The sequence below is a fragment of the Fukomys damarensis genome, unplaced genomic scaffold (assembly GCF_012274545.1).
Source record: "Fukomys damarensis isolate Sample0158 unplaced genomic scaffold, DMR_v1.0_HiC HiC_scaffold_7, whole genome shotgun sequence".
In the NCBI taxonomy this organism is placed as follows: Eukaryota; Metazoa; Chordata; class Mammalia; order Rodentia; family Bathyergidae; genus Fukomys; species Fukomys damarensis.
Window position 1 is genome coordinate 26,933,257 of NW_022900919.1, and position 12,716 is coordinate 26,945,972.

The window sequence follows — 12,716 nt, forward strand, 5'->3', positions numbered from 1 at the left end:
TTTTTTGTCTTTCAAAAAGTCTTGCACTGGGGCTGGGCATTTAGCTCAGTGGTAGAGCTCTTGTCTAATGCAAATCCTTGGATTTGATTCCTGAACCACAAATGAACAGAAAGCACAATGGTTTGTATTTTTAGGTGGCTTTGTTTCTTTTGGGAGGAAACATTGTTTTGGACTCACTCTTTGGAATAAATCATCTGCAGCAGAGTTGCTGTATGAAGGAAATCGAAGAAAGGACAGATGTTGAGGCCCCATGCTTACAGCATCAGGTGCCCACCAAGGCTCATTTGTAGAATTTGATGGCATTGCTGGGAATTTTTAGGAATACATGGTAAAGGAACCATGGAAAAATTAGGACTTTCAGTTGACCCTCACGATGGGACCTTAGACACAGCTCTCAGTACTAATGGGAACTATGGTCCTTAGAAAATGAAGACAAACAGCAAACAAATGCTCGTTTATTCTTTCTTTAACTTTTTAAAAAGTTTAATATTCATATAAAAAAGGACACACAAATAAATATACAGCTTGATGAATTTTCACAAAGTGAACATACTCATGATACTAGCATCTAGACAAATGGAAGTTTCCCAGCACCTCTAGAAGCCCTCTGTTTGTCCCCTTTCCACCTCTACCCACCCAAGGAAACCATCTCCTTACCTCTAACAGGACAGATTAATGTGGCCAGGTTTGTGTGTTGTATGAATGGAATTATCCAGTGTGTGCTTTCTTGTTTCTAGCTTCTTTCATTCAAGATTTCAATTGTGAGGCACATCTCTGTAGTTGCTTATAGCTGTTTATGGCATTCTCATTGTGATTCTCATTGTATGCATAAAGCATGATTTACTTATCCATTGTACTGCAGATGGGTATTTGAGTAGATTACAGTTTGGAGGGTCTAACCTTTTTTTACTTCTGACACCAAATGCACATGTTCTTTCCTTACCATCTAACAGCTGTCCAACTCTCCAGCTCAGTTTGGTGTCCTACAATTCAGTTCCAATACTAGTAACTCTACACGTCAGACTCCATGGGGCTAGTAGTTGGACCCCTACAAGACTGTTTTTACTCCAGATGCCAGAATAGTATTACATGCTGGGGTATCCACATGTCTGTCTTACTCGGCTACAGAGTTGGAGATTCACACATTTCTATTCTCTTTGAGGTTCAATATGTAGCTAAAACAATTCACAGGATTCAGGAGATGATTTTGCATACTACTACAAGTTTATTATTATAAAGGTGGCACTTGGAACTTCCAAATGGAAAAGATGCAAAGAGAAAGGTGTAGAAAAGGGGGCGCTTGGAGAGTCCATGCCCTCTCTGGACACACCACCACCCAGAACCACTCTGTGTTCACCAGCCTGAAAGTGCCCCAAACCTTGTCATTTAGAAGTTTTTAATGGAAGCATCATTACATAATCATGATTGGATCATAATTGATTAAGTCATTGGCAAACTCAATGTCTAGCCCTTCTTTCATCCCCAAAAGTCTAGAATTGAGGCTGAAAGCTTCAACCCTCTGATCACACAGTTGATTTCTTTGGCAACCAGCCCCATCCTGAAGTTGTCTAGGGCTCTGCTGGAAGCCACTTCATTAGCTATCCTCAGGTATGGTTGAAAGAGGCTTATTATGAATAACAAAAGATGTTCCTATTATCCCTATCACTTAGGTGTAAGTCCAAGGCTTTTAGAAGCTGTCAGAAAGTGGGAACAAAATAAAATATATATTTTCTTATATATAAAAGAAAGGTCTATTATGAACATTGTTGTTAAGAACATTCTAGCTTGTGTATTTTGTTAAACAGATGTACACATTTCAGTTGGGTATAAACCCAGGAGTGGAATTGCTGAATTCTTTAAAAAAATTATCTATTTCCAACAGGAATTTGGGACTAACATAACACACATACAATAAAATTCAAAATATTTGAAAAATCAAAGATTCTGAAGAAAGGAGTCCATTCTTAGACATACCAGCTGTGAGAAACCATAGGTCTGTCTTTTCTGTTAAACAGGAGTGCTTCCATCTTGGACTCTAGTCCAACGTAGATGGCCCTTCCCAAACACACTGTAATTATGGAAAGCACCTGCTCAGTTTAAATTTTGAGAACATAGCTACAGACCAAGATAGCTTATCAATAGCCAAGGACTTTCTGTTTCCCACACCCTCTCCCTACCTGCTCTTCTCCCACCTCAACATCCCTTCAGGTCCTCCTCTGGTACTGCTTAAAACTAGCAAACTGCAATACAGTGTAAGCCTTTGAATTCCACCAATTAATCTAAAGGATAGCTGCTTCCCATGCATTAGGGTTTAAAACTCCCCTTCAGCACTTCCCAGCAAGGCTGCTGCCTCATGTCTGAATGCACTCACACCCGTCTGCAGATGTAAACTCTAAACTTTGCCTTATCGAGTCCTCTTGCATTCTTTCCCGGCGCTGACAATTTGAGTCTGGAGGCTTATTTCCAACACAACAAAAAAATTAACCCGTACCCATATACAGTTCATCCTACTTCTCTTTTTTTGTCTCAAAGAACTGAAAACAAATCCTATCTCTAAGTGATAAATTTTATTTCTGAACTGCCAATCCAATTTATATGCAATTTTTACTTCTAATTACTATAGGGTCTTGGGAGAAGTCTCCTATATGGTATGTTTTATGGCCCAAAATGGGGTCTATCTTGGCAAATGTTGAGTGTGGATTTGAGAGGAATGTGCATTCTGCTGTAGTTGGGCAAAGTGGTCTATAGATGTGCATTACAGCCAGTTGATTGGTGTCAAGTTCTACTATGTCCTTGTCGCCTTTCTGTCTGCTGGACTTGTCCCTTCTGAAAAGTCTGATGACTTTTGGAATACCCAACTCTAGCAGTAGATTCCTCCAATCTCATTGAGGTTTTTATCAGTTTTTGTTTCATGTGTTTTTGATATTCTGTTGTTAGTCACATATATGTTAAGGATTATTGTGTCATCTTGGAGAATTGACCCCTTTATCATTCCATAATGCTCCTTTTTATCCTTGATAACAATTCTTGCTCTGAAGTTTTTATCACTTTCTTTTGATTAGCATTAGCATGGTATATCTTTCTCTCTCCACTTTTTATTTTCTTTTGCAATATTAGGGGTTAAACCCATGGCTTCAGGCATGCTACACAAGTTCTCTACTGCTGAGACACACTCCCATCACTCTAAAATTTTTTTTTGAGACATGCCAGATAGGTTGTTCAGTGAGGCCTCAAACTTGGTGATCCTCCCGCCTCAGCCTCCTGAATAGCTAGGACAGCATATGGACACCACCACACCCAGCTCCATTTACTTTTGGGGGGTGTACCGGGGATTGAACTCTGGACCTTGCGCTTGCAAGGTAGGCAGCAGAGCTACTGAGCTAAATCCCCGGCCCCATTTACTTTTGATCAATATGTGTCTTTTTATTTAAGGTGACTTTCTTATAAATAACATGTAGTTGGGTCTTTCTTTTCTAATCACTGGGAAATCAAACCTGGGCCTCATGCATGCTAAGCAAGTGCTGTACCACTTTGCTACACTCCAATCCTCTCCAGCCCTGGGTCTTCTTTTTGATCCACTTTGTTAATCTCTTTCAATTGGTGCACTTGAACTATTGATATTTAGAGTTTACCAATATAATTGGAGTAATATGTATTATGTTTGTTAGGGTTTCTGTTTCTGTTTTTGTCTGTGTAATCCTGACTGGGCTAAGGGATACCCAGATAGCTGTTTAAAACCTTTTTCAGGTGTGCTTGTCAGAGTATTTCCATAAGAGACTGGCATTTAAATCATAGACCAAGCAAGGCCTGACCTCACCAATGTGAATGGACACCATCCAAACTGCTTAGTGCCCAGGTAGAACAAAGAGGCAGAAGAAAGGTAAATTTTCATTCTCTTCTGGAACCAGAATATCTGTCTTCTGCTTCCCATGGACATCAAAGCTCTGGGTTCTCTGGCCTTCGGGATACAGAGCTACATCAGCCCCCGGGGATCTTAGGCCTTTGAACTGAGACTAAATTACAATGCCAGCAAACAATCCAGTGAATTCTTCAATTTTTAATGTGGTTTCTAAACTTTGCACCATAAATAAGAAGACTTGCCACTTACCTCAGGATAACTAAAGTGTGAAAAATTTAAAAGCATATGAGGAAGGCTTCATTTTCATTATTTTCCTGTCATTGGGAAAAAGGTTCGCCATCCCCATACAGTCCTTGGAGAGCAAAGAGCAGGTTAGGTTTGGCTGTAGTTTACACTTCAGCAGTGGCTACTTATGACGCTTCTGTTATGAATAGTCTAAACTCTACTATCGCTTAAGCAAATTTACTTTTGACTCTCCCCTGAGTTCAGCAAAGACAAGTAATCCTCCTTCAGCTGGCAAGGCTGAAGATTAAGCCACCCTGGGCAATTAAGTGTATTCCAAGGTTCAGCTGGTATGCTGGCATTTACATTCATTACCGCCTTTTAGCGAGGTTCCACAGCTTACGCTGCTCTGCACGAGGATCTGTGCCCTCATTAGCATTCCCGTACGCAGCTAGGATGGTGTACCACATACTGTCAGGCTGAGGCATGGCATTATAAGATTGGGGCTGCAGATTTCACCCTTCTCCTCCAGTGGAGGACTCTAGGGCCTTGCCTGTGAGTAGCTGTGCCGGTTTTTGAAGTGAAATCCGGAGTGAGTATGAGCAAGGAGTCTAAACATCCAGGCTTGATAAATGTGGTTATAAAATTGTAACTCAGGAATTCAGTTTTGAATCAGGACCCAAATGGGTACAAAGGAATTCTCAGTCTCCAATTTGGTGTCTTTTGAATGGGGGCTATGAGTACAGTAGCGAGATGGCATTCCAGTCGACTATTGCTGCATAAACAGCCCAAAAACTCTCAGCAGATGCAACAAGAGGACTTCTTAGCTCATATGCGCTTGGGAAGTCATGCAGTTGAGCTGATTTCAGAGGCTCATGCACCTGTCTGGGCATCAACCAATCTCATCGAATGTGGCTAGGGTGACCGCTCTGCTCCACATAACTTGCGTTCCCCTCCTGGCACCTGCTGGTTAGCCATGGTTCATTCTTCTCGTGAGTGGAAAAAAAAAGAGCAAGATTTCATAAGTGCGGTCCAAGCTTCTGCTCAGTCCTCTTCCTGACATCCTGCTGACTGAAACAAGCCAAGGTGTGTGAGAAGACACCCATGGTGACGTTACATGGCAAAGGACACAGGAAAGGAGTGTACCACAACCTGTCAGATGGAATAAAGAGATCTGAAAAATAGACTTCTGATTAATGGTAAGGGAAGGAAACGAGCTAATAAACATTACTCATGGACAATTATAACAATTAGATCTGTCATTTTGCCAGACACATTTACGACTTGGTGGATCCTGCAACTGAATTTAAGATCTAGACCTGTGGTGGCTAACCTATGGCATGCGTGCCTCCAAGGGTTCTTTGTTAACACTGAAAGCTCTAAAAGTTTCACCACCACTGGTCTAGACCAACAATTCTCAGCCTTCCCAAGATCTAGATTTTTTATAACAAATGTGTGAACATTTTACAAGTATTCGGTGAAACTATAGTTTGGGTCCAGGTTGTCGCCCCAAATGCCCATGTGCTAAAGCCTTAGTCCCTAGGTGGCCCTCTTGAGACATGGTGGACACTTTGAGGGGTGGGCCCTAGAGGGAGGACTGCAGGTCATGGGGGGGCTTCCCTCAAAGGAGACAGTGAACTGCTGGCCCATTCCTCTCCCTCTCACTTTTTTATTTTTGCTTCCCAGCCACAAGGCAAGTGGTTTTGCTCCTCAGCTCATTCTCACCAATGATGTACTTGCAAAGCAACAGAACCAGGCAGCCATGAACCAGACCAGTCAAATGACAAAACTTTTTGATGATTCAAACAACCCACTGCAGCATGCATGCCATAGGTTCACCACCACTGGACCAGCCCCTTCAAAACTGTGAGCCAAGATTAACCCATTCTCCTTGTGACTTGATTGCCTTCAGTGTTGATTACAGGAACAGACAGCCACCCAATCCAATATGGACTCTTCTTTGAAAGCCAGTTGTGAGCCCCCTGGAAATATGGATATAAGCTAGATTAAAATTGTATCCTAGAGAAATCTCATCATTCTAGGTGCAGAAACTGAGTTACTTTATGATTTCCTTATGCTCAAAAATATCTTTCTGCTGTTGTAAAAACTATGCACTAAGGTGAATTTGCTATCAAATCAAGATGAATGTATACCAGAATACAGCAGTCCACTGTTTAAGAACCCCTGGCAGCATCCCTCACCCAGTGTAAAAGCCTCCTTCGTACAGTCTTGAAGGCCATGCCAGAAGGATCACTGGCCACCTTGCTGACCTTATGTTCATCTCCCTCTCCTCCTGTCTCAGCACCCAGTCAGGCAGCTATCTGTGCTGTCTCTTGCCGTTCCCTCTGCCAAACACACTCTTTCCTGCATATGCACATGACTTATTGGGCTCTGTACAAGCCTTCACTAACACCACCTCTCAATCATTCTTGCTTCATTAGTTTAGGCATTTGTTTTTCCTCTCCTCCCCATGGTCACTAAAACTACCGAGGACAGGCACTTTTTAAATTTTGTTATCCAAAGCATCTCACACCAAGCCTAAAAGTAGAAGACATAGGAGTAGCATTAAGCAGATAAACTGACATGTTACTCTAAAAGACACATCTACAGAGAAACCCAGAGGAGAAAATACAGCAGCCAAATTGTAAGAGAGAGTTTCTATAGCTTAGAGTTACAAAGAAAATGGAGCCCTCCTGCTAGTTCTGGGTGACTTTCAGAATCTTAATGTTTAATATCAAAGTAATAATGACAGTTCACAGCTAATGATAGGCACAGCTAATGAGCCTTACAGGGGTGGGGTTTTATTATTTAGCAACAGATCTATTCATATAAGCAGGAATGTAGTCTGCAAAAAAGCTTTGGAAGGAGAATCTGCAGTTGATGGGTCAATGCGGATTGATCCTTTTGGACTCTTGGGTCCCTTCACAGATGAGTGCCATAAGACTCAGCTTCTGAGTGTGTGGCTTTCTTCTGTGTCACCCAGCCAAGATTTGGAACATTTTATAAAACATTGAATGGAAATGACGAGTTGGTTGTGAAGAGGTCATAAGGAGTCATTAGCTGTAATTGATGGAGACGCTAATTTTGGAGGTTAACAAAGATTTGCTCGGGGTTTATGTGCCATTTTCCAAAGTCATTCTGAACTGACAGATAAATGTGGAGCCCTCTTTGCTGGCACCTTTTATGGGTGGTGCAGATGGATGAAAATCAGCCACAAAGAGATCCCGGTGTTATCGTTAATGGTGACTTTGTATAACAGATGTTGTCTACATATTAGGGGACGCTGCTTAATTTGTCTCTTGTGAACGTGAAGCCTCTTAAAACTATTATGTACTAAACATTGTCTGGAAAATTCCATTCTTTTGTAGCCCAGTCCTCCTTCAGGAAGAGCAGCAGTTTAGAATTAGAAGAATAAAAGAGAGATTCAAATGAAGAAAGACTACATCCATTTCATTTGTGCTCGTCATGATTATGATGAAGAGAGGGACCCCAAAAAAGTCATTATGGCATTGCCAAGGGAAAATACATATGTTTAAAACAAAAGTCTAAATGAATAGGTGCACAGCAAGTGATGAGAAATTAGGATGGGAGGGGAGATGGGGTTTGCCTCCTGTCTTTGCTGCAAGCATCCCCATTGACGTCCTGCCTAAGAACAGAGCAGTGACAAAGAAATAGAAATCTTGCATGTAAAGGCAGGAAAGTGATTTTATCCCACTTCCCATCTGGTCAGCTTGACCTATTTTTTAGGCAAAGGATTAGTCATTTGTTGGGTAATTTTCCCACAAGGTCTAACAGACACACATACAGAGTTGTGACAATCCTACACCGTATTTCTCTACCTTCTATTCTCTAAAAATATATGCAAATTTCCTTTTTATCTTGGAGCATCTCTGGAGAAATTTTCATGCACATCATCAAACTGATGGCCTGCACATTTTTTGCAGTAAATAAAAGGAGACTTTCCCAAGACCATAAAAAAGCTGGTTGCTTATGAAGGAACTATAAATTGGTATAACTACTTGGGAAAGAAATTTGACAATTTAATCAAGAACTAAAGAAACTTCAACCAGGACAGAACAGACTAGGCCAGTAGTAGCATCATGTGGTTTACAACTATTTTTCGTTTCCTTTTTCTTTTTTTTTTTTTAACCAGATCTAAAGAACTGGAAAGATTTTCTCCAATTTTTTTCCTTCTGTAGTATATATCCCCAGCCATGAATTAAGCCATGATAAAACACCTAAATAAACCAATATACAGTCTTTCTTTACAATTTTTTACTGTTTTTAGATGAATGTATGATGAGAAAATCTACATTAATAATATGGATTTTCTTACCACAAAAAAATAAAGGTCCTCAAGCACCAAGAACAGTTCGATTAACAGAATCTATTTATCTTCATTTGAATGTCTTTTAGAATATGTAAAAAGTGATAAAATATATCTTCCATCAACATATATAAGATTTTCTATAGCTGTATATATGCCTCTGGTGTATTTCCCCCCAAGATTTTCACCTGTGTGTTTGACAAGTGAATAAATAAATCTGTTATCAGCTAAAATTTTTGGTTGATAACATAGTAAAGATTGTTTCACAGGCAGAAAACATGTAAAGCAGCATTAAAATCTAAGCAAAAAAGTTCTGCATCTATTTTAATAAATGGTTATTATTATTTTTGCCAATAGTTAAAAAAAAAAAAGCTAAAGAAACTTCAAACTTTCTGCCCGAAAATGTAATTTCTGGGAATCTACTCTTAGTCCAAAATAACAAAAAGTACATGACAAAAATACATTTTTATAACAGCAAAAGTGGAGCAAAACTCACGTTTACTTTGAGTTATAAAGAAATTATTGTTGCCTGACAAAATACTCTAGCTATTAAAATTATGGGTAAGAAGACCATGTAATGACATGTGGATATTTATGCTACATATTAGCTGAACTACATGTATATGTGATGATTTATGTGTTCATAAAATATGAACATGAGAAGGGACAATAGGGAAATCTACCATACAGATAAGTATTTTCATATAAAAGACAGCTTTAAAATAGAAGCATAGTACATCTGAAGAGTAATTGCTCTCCTCAGCAAGCACCAACTAGTATACTTTAGAAGCAGTTTCCTGAATATCAAACTACTTTATTATGCGCTTACCATTCCTGGCCATATTTGCAGGTTATTCATAAATTATCAATGAAAGTAAAAGGGGAGCATTTGCATCAGCACTAGTTTCAGCATTAAAAACAGCACCCTTGTTTCTTCTCTTGATTTAGGGGGCCAAGCCATAGAAGACCTTCATCTGATTCCCAAGGAACCTCCAGGTCCTCACAGCAGAGGTGGTATGGGAGAGACAGTCAGTGAACTATTTTGAAATGCTTCACGTAAATTAATTTCCCAGTGCAGTATTGTCATTGCTTTACTCACTCACAAAAGAGCTTTTTGTTTTTATTTTTTTAAATTCATTTTGGTGGTTACACATCTGTTTTACATTAAGTTTATTGGTGCATTTTTAAATCAAACAATACAGTTACATTTATCATTGGGATCTTGTACCTTTACATGATATATCTTGGTTCTTATTTTTTCCCATACCCCTGACATTCACCCCCTTCAACCTTTCCTATTTACAAAGACTTTGCTTCCATTTTTTCCTTTTTCACATTTTTTTCTCATGAAAGACTTTCGTATCTTAGAATCTTTTGTACCTTCAGTCATCTAAGTGGGCAAAGGTTCACTGACTCCAGAGATTAAATAAAGACCTCCAAGTGCCCAATTCAGCAGCATGATGCTAAAAGTGAACTCGTATAGGCAAGATTAGTATGGCCCCTTGCAAAGAGTTCTTGAGGCATTCATATTTAAAATAGACTCAGCACTGCCTGAACTGTGAGGGTCCACAGGTCCCAGCTGAGATGTGCAGCTGCCAAGAGTCCCCCAAGGCCTAGGGCTAAGGGACATCTGCCTCTGCCTGTGTCCAGCCTGAGTCAAACGCTGCCTTCCAACATTAGAGACAAGCTCACTTTTATTGTTGCAATTGCCAATGCCATATGGTTCAGGTACCGGAGAATAATTTAGCTGAGAGTATTTTATCATAAGGCTGCACTCCTGCCACCTGCAATAAGAAAACCCTAGTTTAAAACTAAAAATTGTGCCACCAGTAGACTAAGCAGAATGTAAAGATTATCCAAGCAGGGAGTGCACATGCATAAGAATCCTCCTCTGACAGAGCCACAAGGCCTGGCCTTGGGCCCTTGGAAAGCATCAGGCTCATTCCCAGACCTCCAAGACCCTGGAGTCTGGTGGAGGGACACAGTGCATGTGATAACACACAGCAGGCACACACAGGAAGGACAATATTGTGGCCCTAGGTGGACAGTCAGTGTGGCACTCATCTCTAGTCTTTTCTGTTTTTCAGGACTACTGTGACTTTATAGTAAATACAATTTTCAGTTTTTTCTGGGAACAGGAATTGCCAGTAGTTGGTCATGTTACTTGCTATTTTTTGCTAGAACTTTTCAAGCAATCTATAATTATTACAGAGATGATCAATGAGCTATTAGGTGACCGTTTTTTGATGCTTGGCTAGGGCTCCCATCTTATCGTGTGAGCCCTGTGGATGAACACTTTTCTTCTCGAAGACCAGTAACTTCTTGTATGGCAGGCACATAGGTTTCCTTGCCAGTAGCCACTATCATCTGGGTTCTGTCTGGGTCTCATTCTCCCTTCTAGTTTGAGAGAAGAAGAGAGGGAGACCTGGAAGTTTAGAGGGTACAGACAGAATGATTGTCTTCCTGCCATGAATGCGCCTAAGCAGCCATGCAGAAAGGGACAGGAACTGTTTGTCCCCAGGGAATAAGGAGTCAGTGTCCTTTATTCTAGGGCTGGTTGCTCTGTATGCCCTTTCCTGGCCCATTGTCCACCCTTCTCCACCTGCTCTGCCTTGAGCCAGAGTCTCAGCTCTCTGTGCACTTCTGTGTCTCTGGCTCCCGCAGGTGGGAGAGCAATAGAAGATAGGTGTTTATCCCTGCCATAACTTCCTCTGAGGCTAAAAATGCAGAGGAAGGGAAAAATAGGAAATACAATACTTCTTAGAAACGAGTCACTATAAGACTATATATCCTCTTAAATTTCATTAAATAGTTTTTAAAGCTGGTAATTTAAGAAAGTTGATCCCTTTATTAAAGACTTCATCTTTGATTCAAAGAATTATTTTTATCCAGTTTCCAACTGATGGGCAAATGGGCTGTTTCCAAATTTTAGCTATTACAAACTGTGCCGCTAGTGGAATACTACTCAGCCATAAACAATGAGAAATTAGAGCCATTCATAGGAAAATGGATACATATTGAGGATATACTCCTAAGTGAAATAAATAAATCACACATGTGTAAATACCGAAGTTTCTCTGGTGTGAGAAACTATAATAGTACATAAGATCCTAATGAGATAATTGACAATGTGAAATAGGAAGAAAAGAGCTAAAGGTATAGGGAAAGTGGGAAGGGTAGGGGAAAGGTAAGAAGGGAAAAGAAAAAAATATGATAAAATGAAAAAATGGAAATAAAGTGTTTATAAATGGGGAGGGCGGGGGGGGTGAAGAGAGGGCAGGGACAAGAGGAAAAAATGAGAACAAAGACCTGTCACGTAGAGATCCCAATAATGAATGTAACTGTACTGTATACCTAAAATATACCAATAAACTTAACGAGGGAAAAAAAGAATTATTTTTAATAGATTTAGACATATCTTAGACTCTCAGTTGACTGAACCACGTTCAAAACAGTATGAAGTTGGACATGCAGAAATTTACTTTTAAATGTTAAGTGGCAGTATGTGAAAAGTTGTAAAACATGAAAACCATTACAATTTCAACCTTTGTATTTGACATTGTAGTAAAACATTAAAATAATATATCTCCAATGAACCAAATAATGACACTTGCTGATATAAAAGCAGCTATGGTAATATTGCTGTGTACAACTCAGTATTTCTCACTGCCTTTCTGACTATTTCTTGATATATATTCCTACAAAAGAAATTGCAAGGTCTAAGGCTATAAACATTTTCCCACTCTTGGCACACACCACCGAATCCTTTTGAGGTCTTTTTGTCCCGATTCATGCTCCCACCACCCACGATAAAGGCCCCAGGCTCAGGACAGTCTCAATAGCAGAATACATTTTCTACCTCTTTATAAACAAAACTGTACTTTGTTACCAATTTAACTGACATTTCTTTCATTACAGATAAGTCCAAATTTTTTACATATTTGTTATTCATTTTTGTTGCAGAATTACTTGTTTTTTTAAATTTCAGAATTATTTGTTCTTGTTCTCCTTCCAATTCTATAGAAATTCTAATGTACAAATCCTTTATAATTTAAAATCATCATATTTGGAGGTCATAAAATTTCCTATCTTTAGTTTTAGTACTGAAAATGTTTTTAAGCATAGAGATAAAAGTTTATAGACTCAGAATGTCGACCTTTTTCTTTGTGATTACTTTGATCAGTTTTATGCATGGAAAGCTTTTCCTCTTCTAGGGATCAGTTAAATATTTATCACAAACTCTTTGCAAATATTAACTTTTAACATTTAATCCTATATCCACCACAAATGTACACAGGGTTTTTGGCA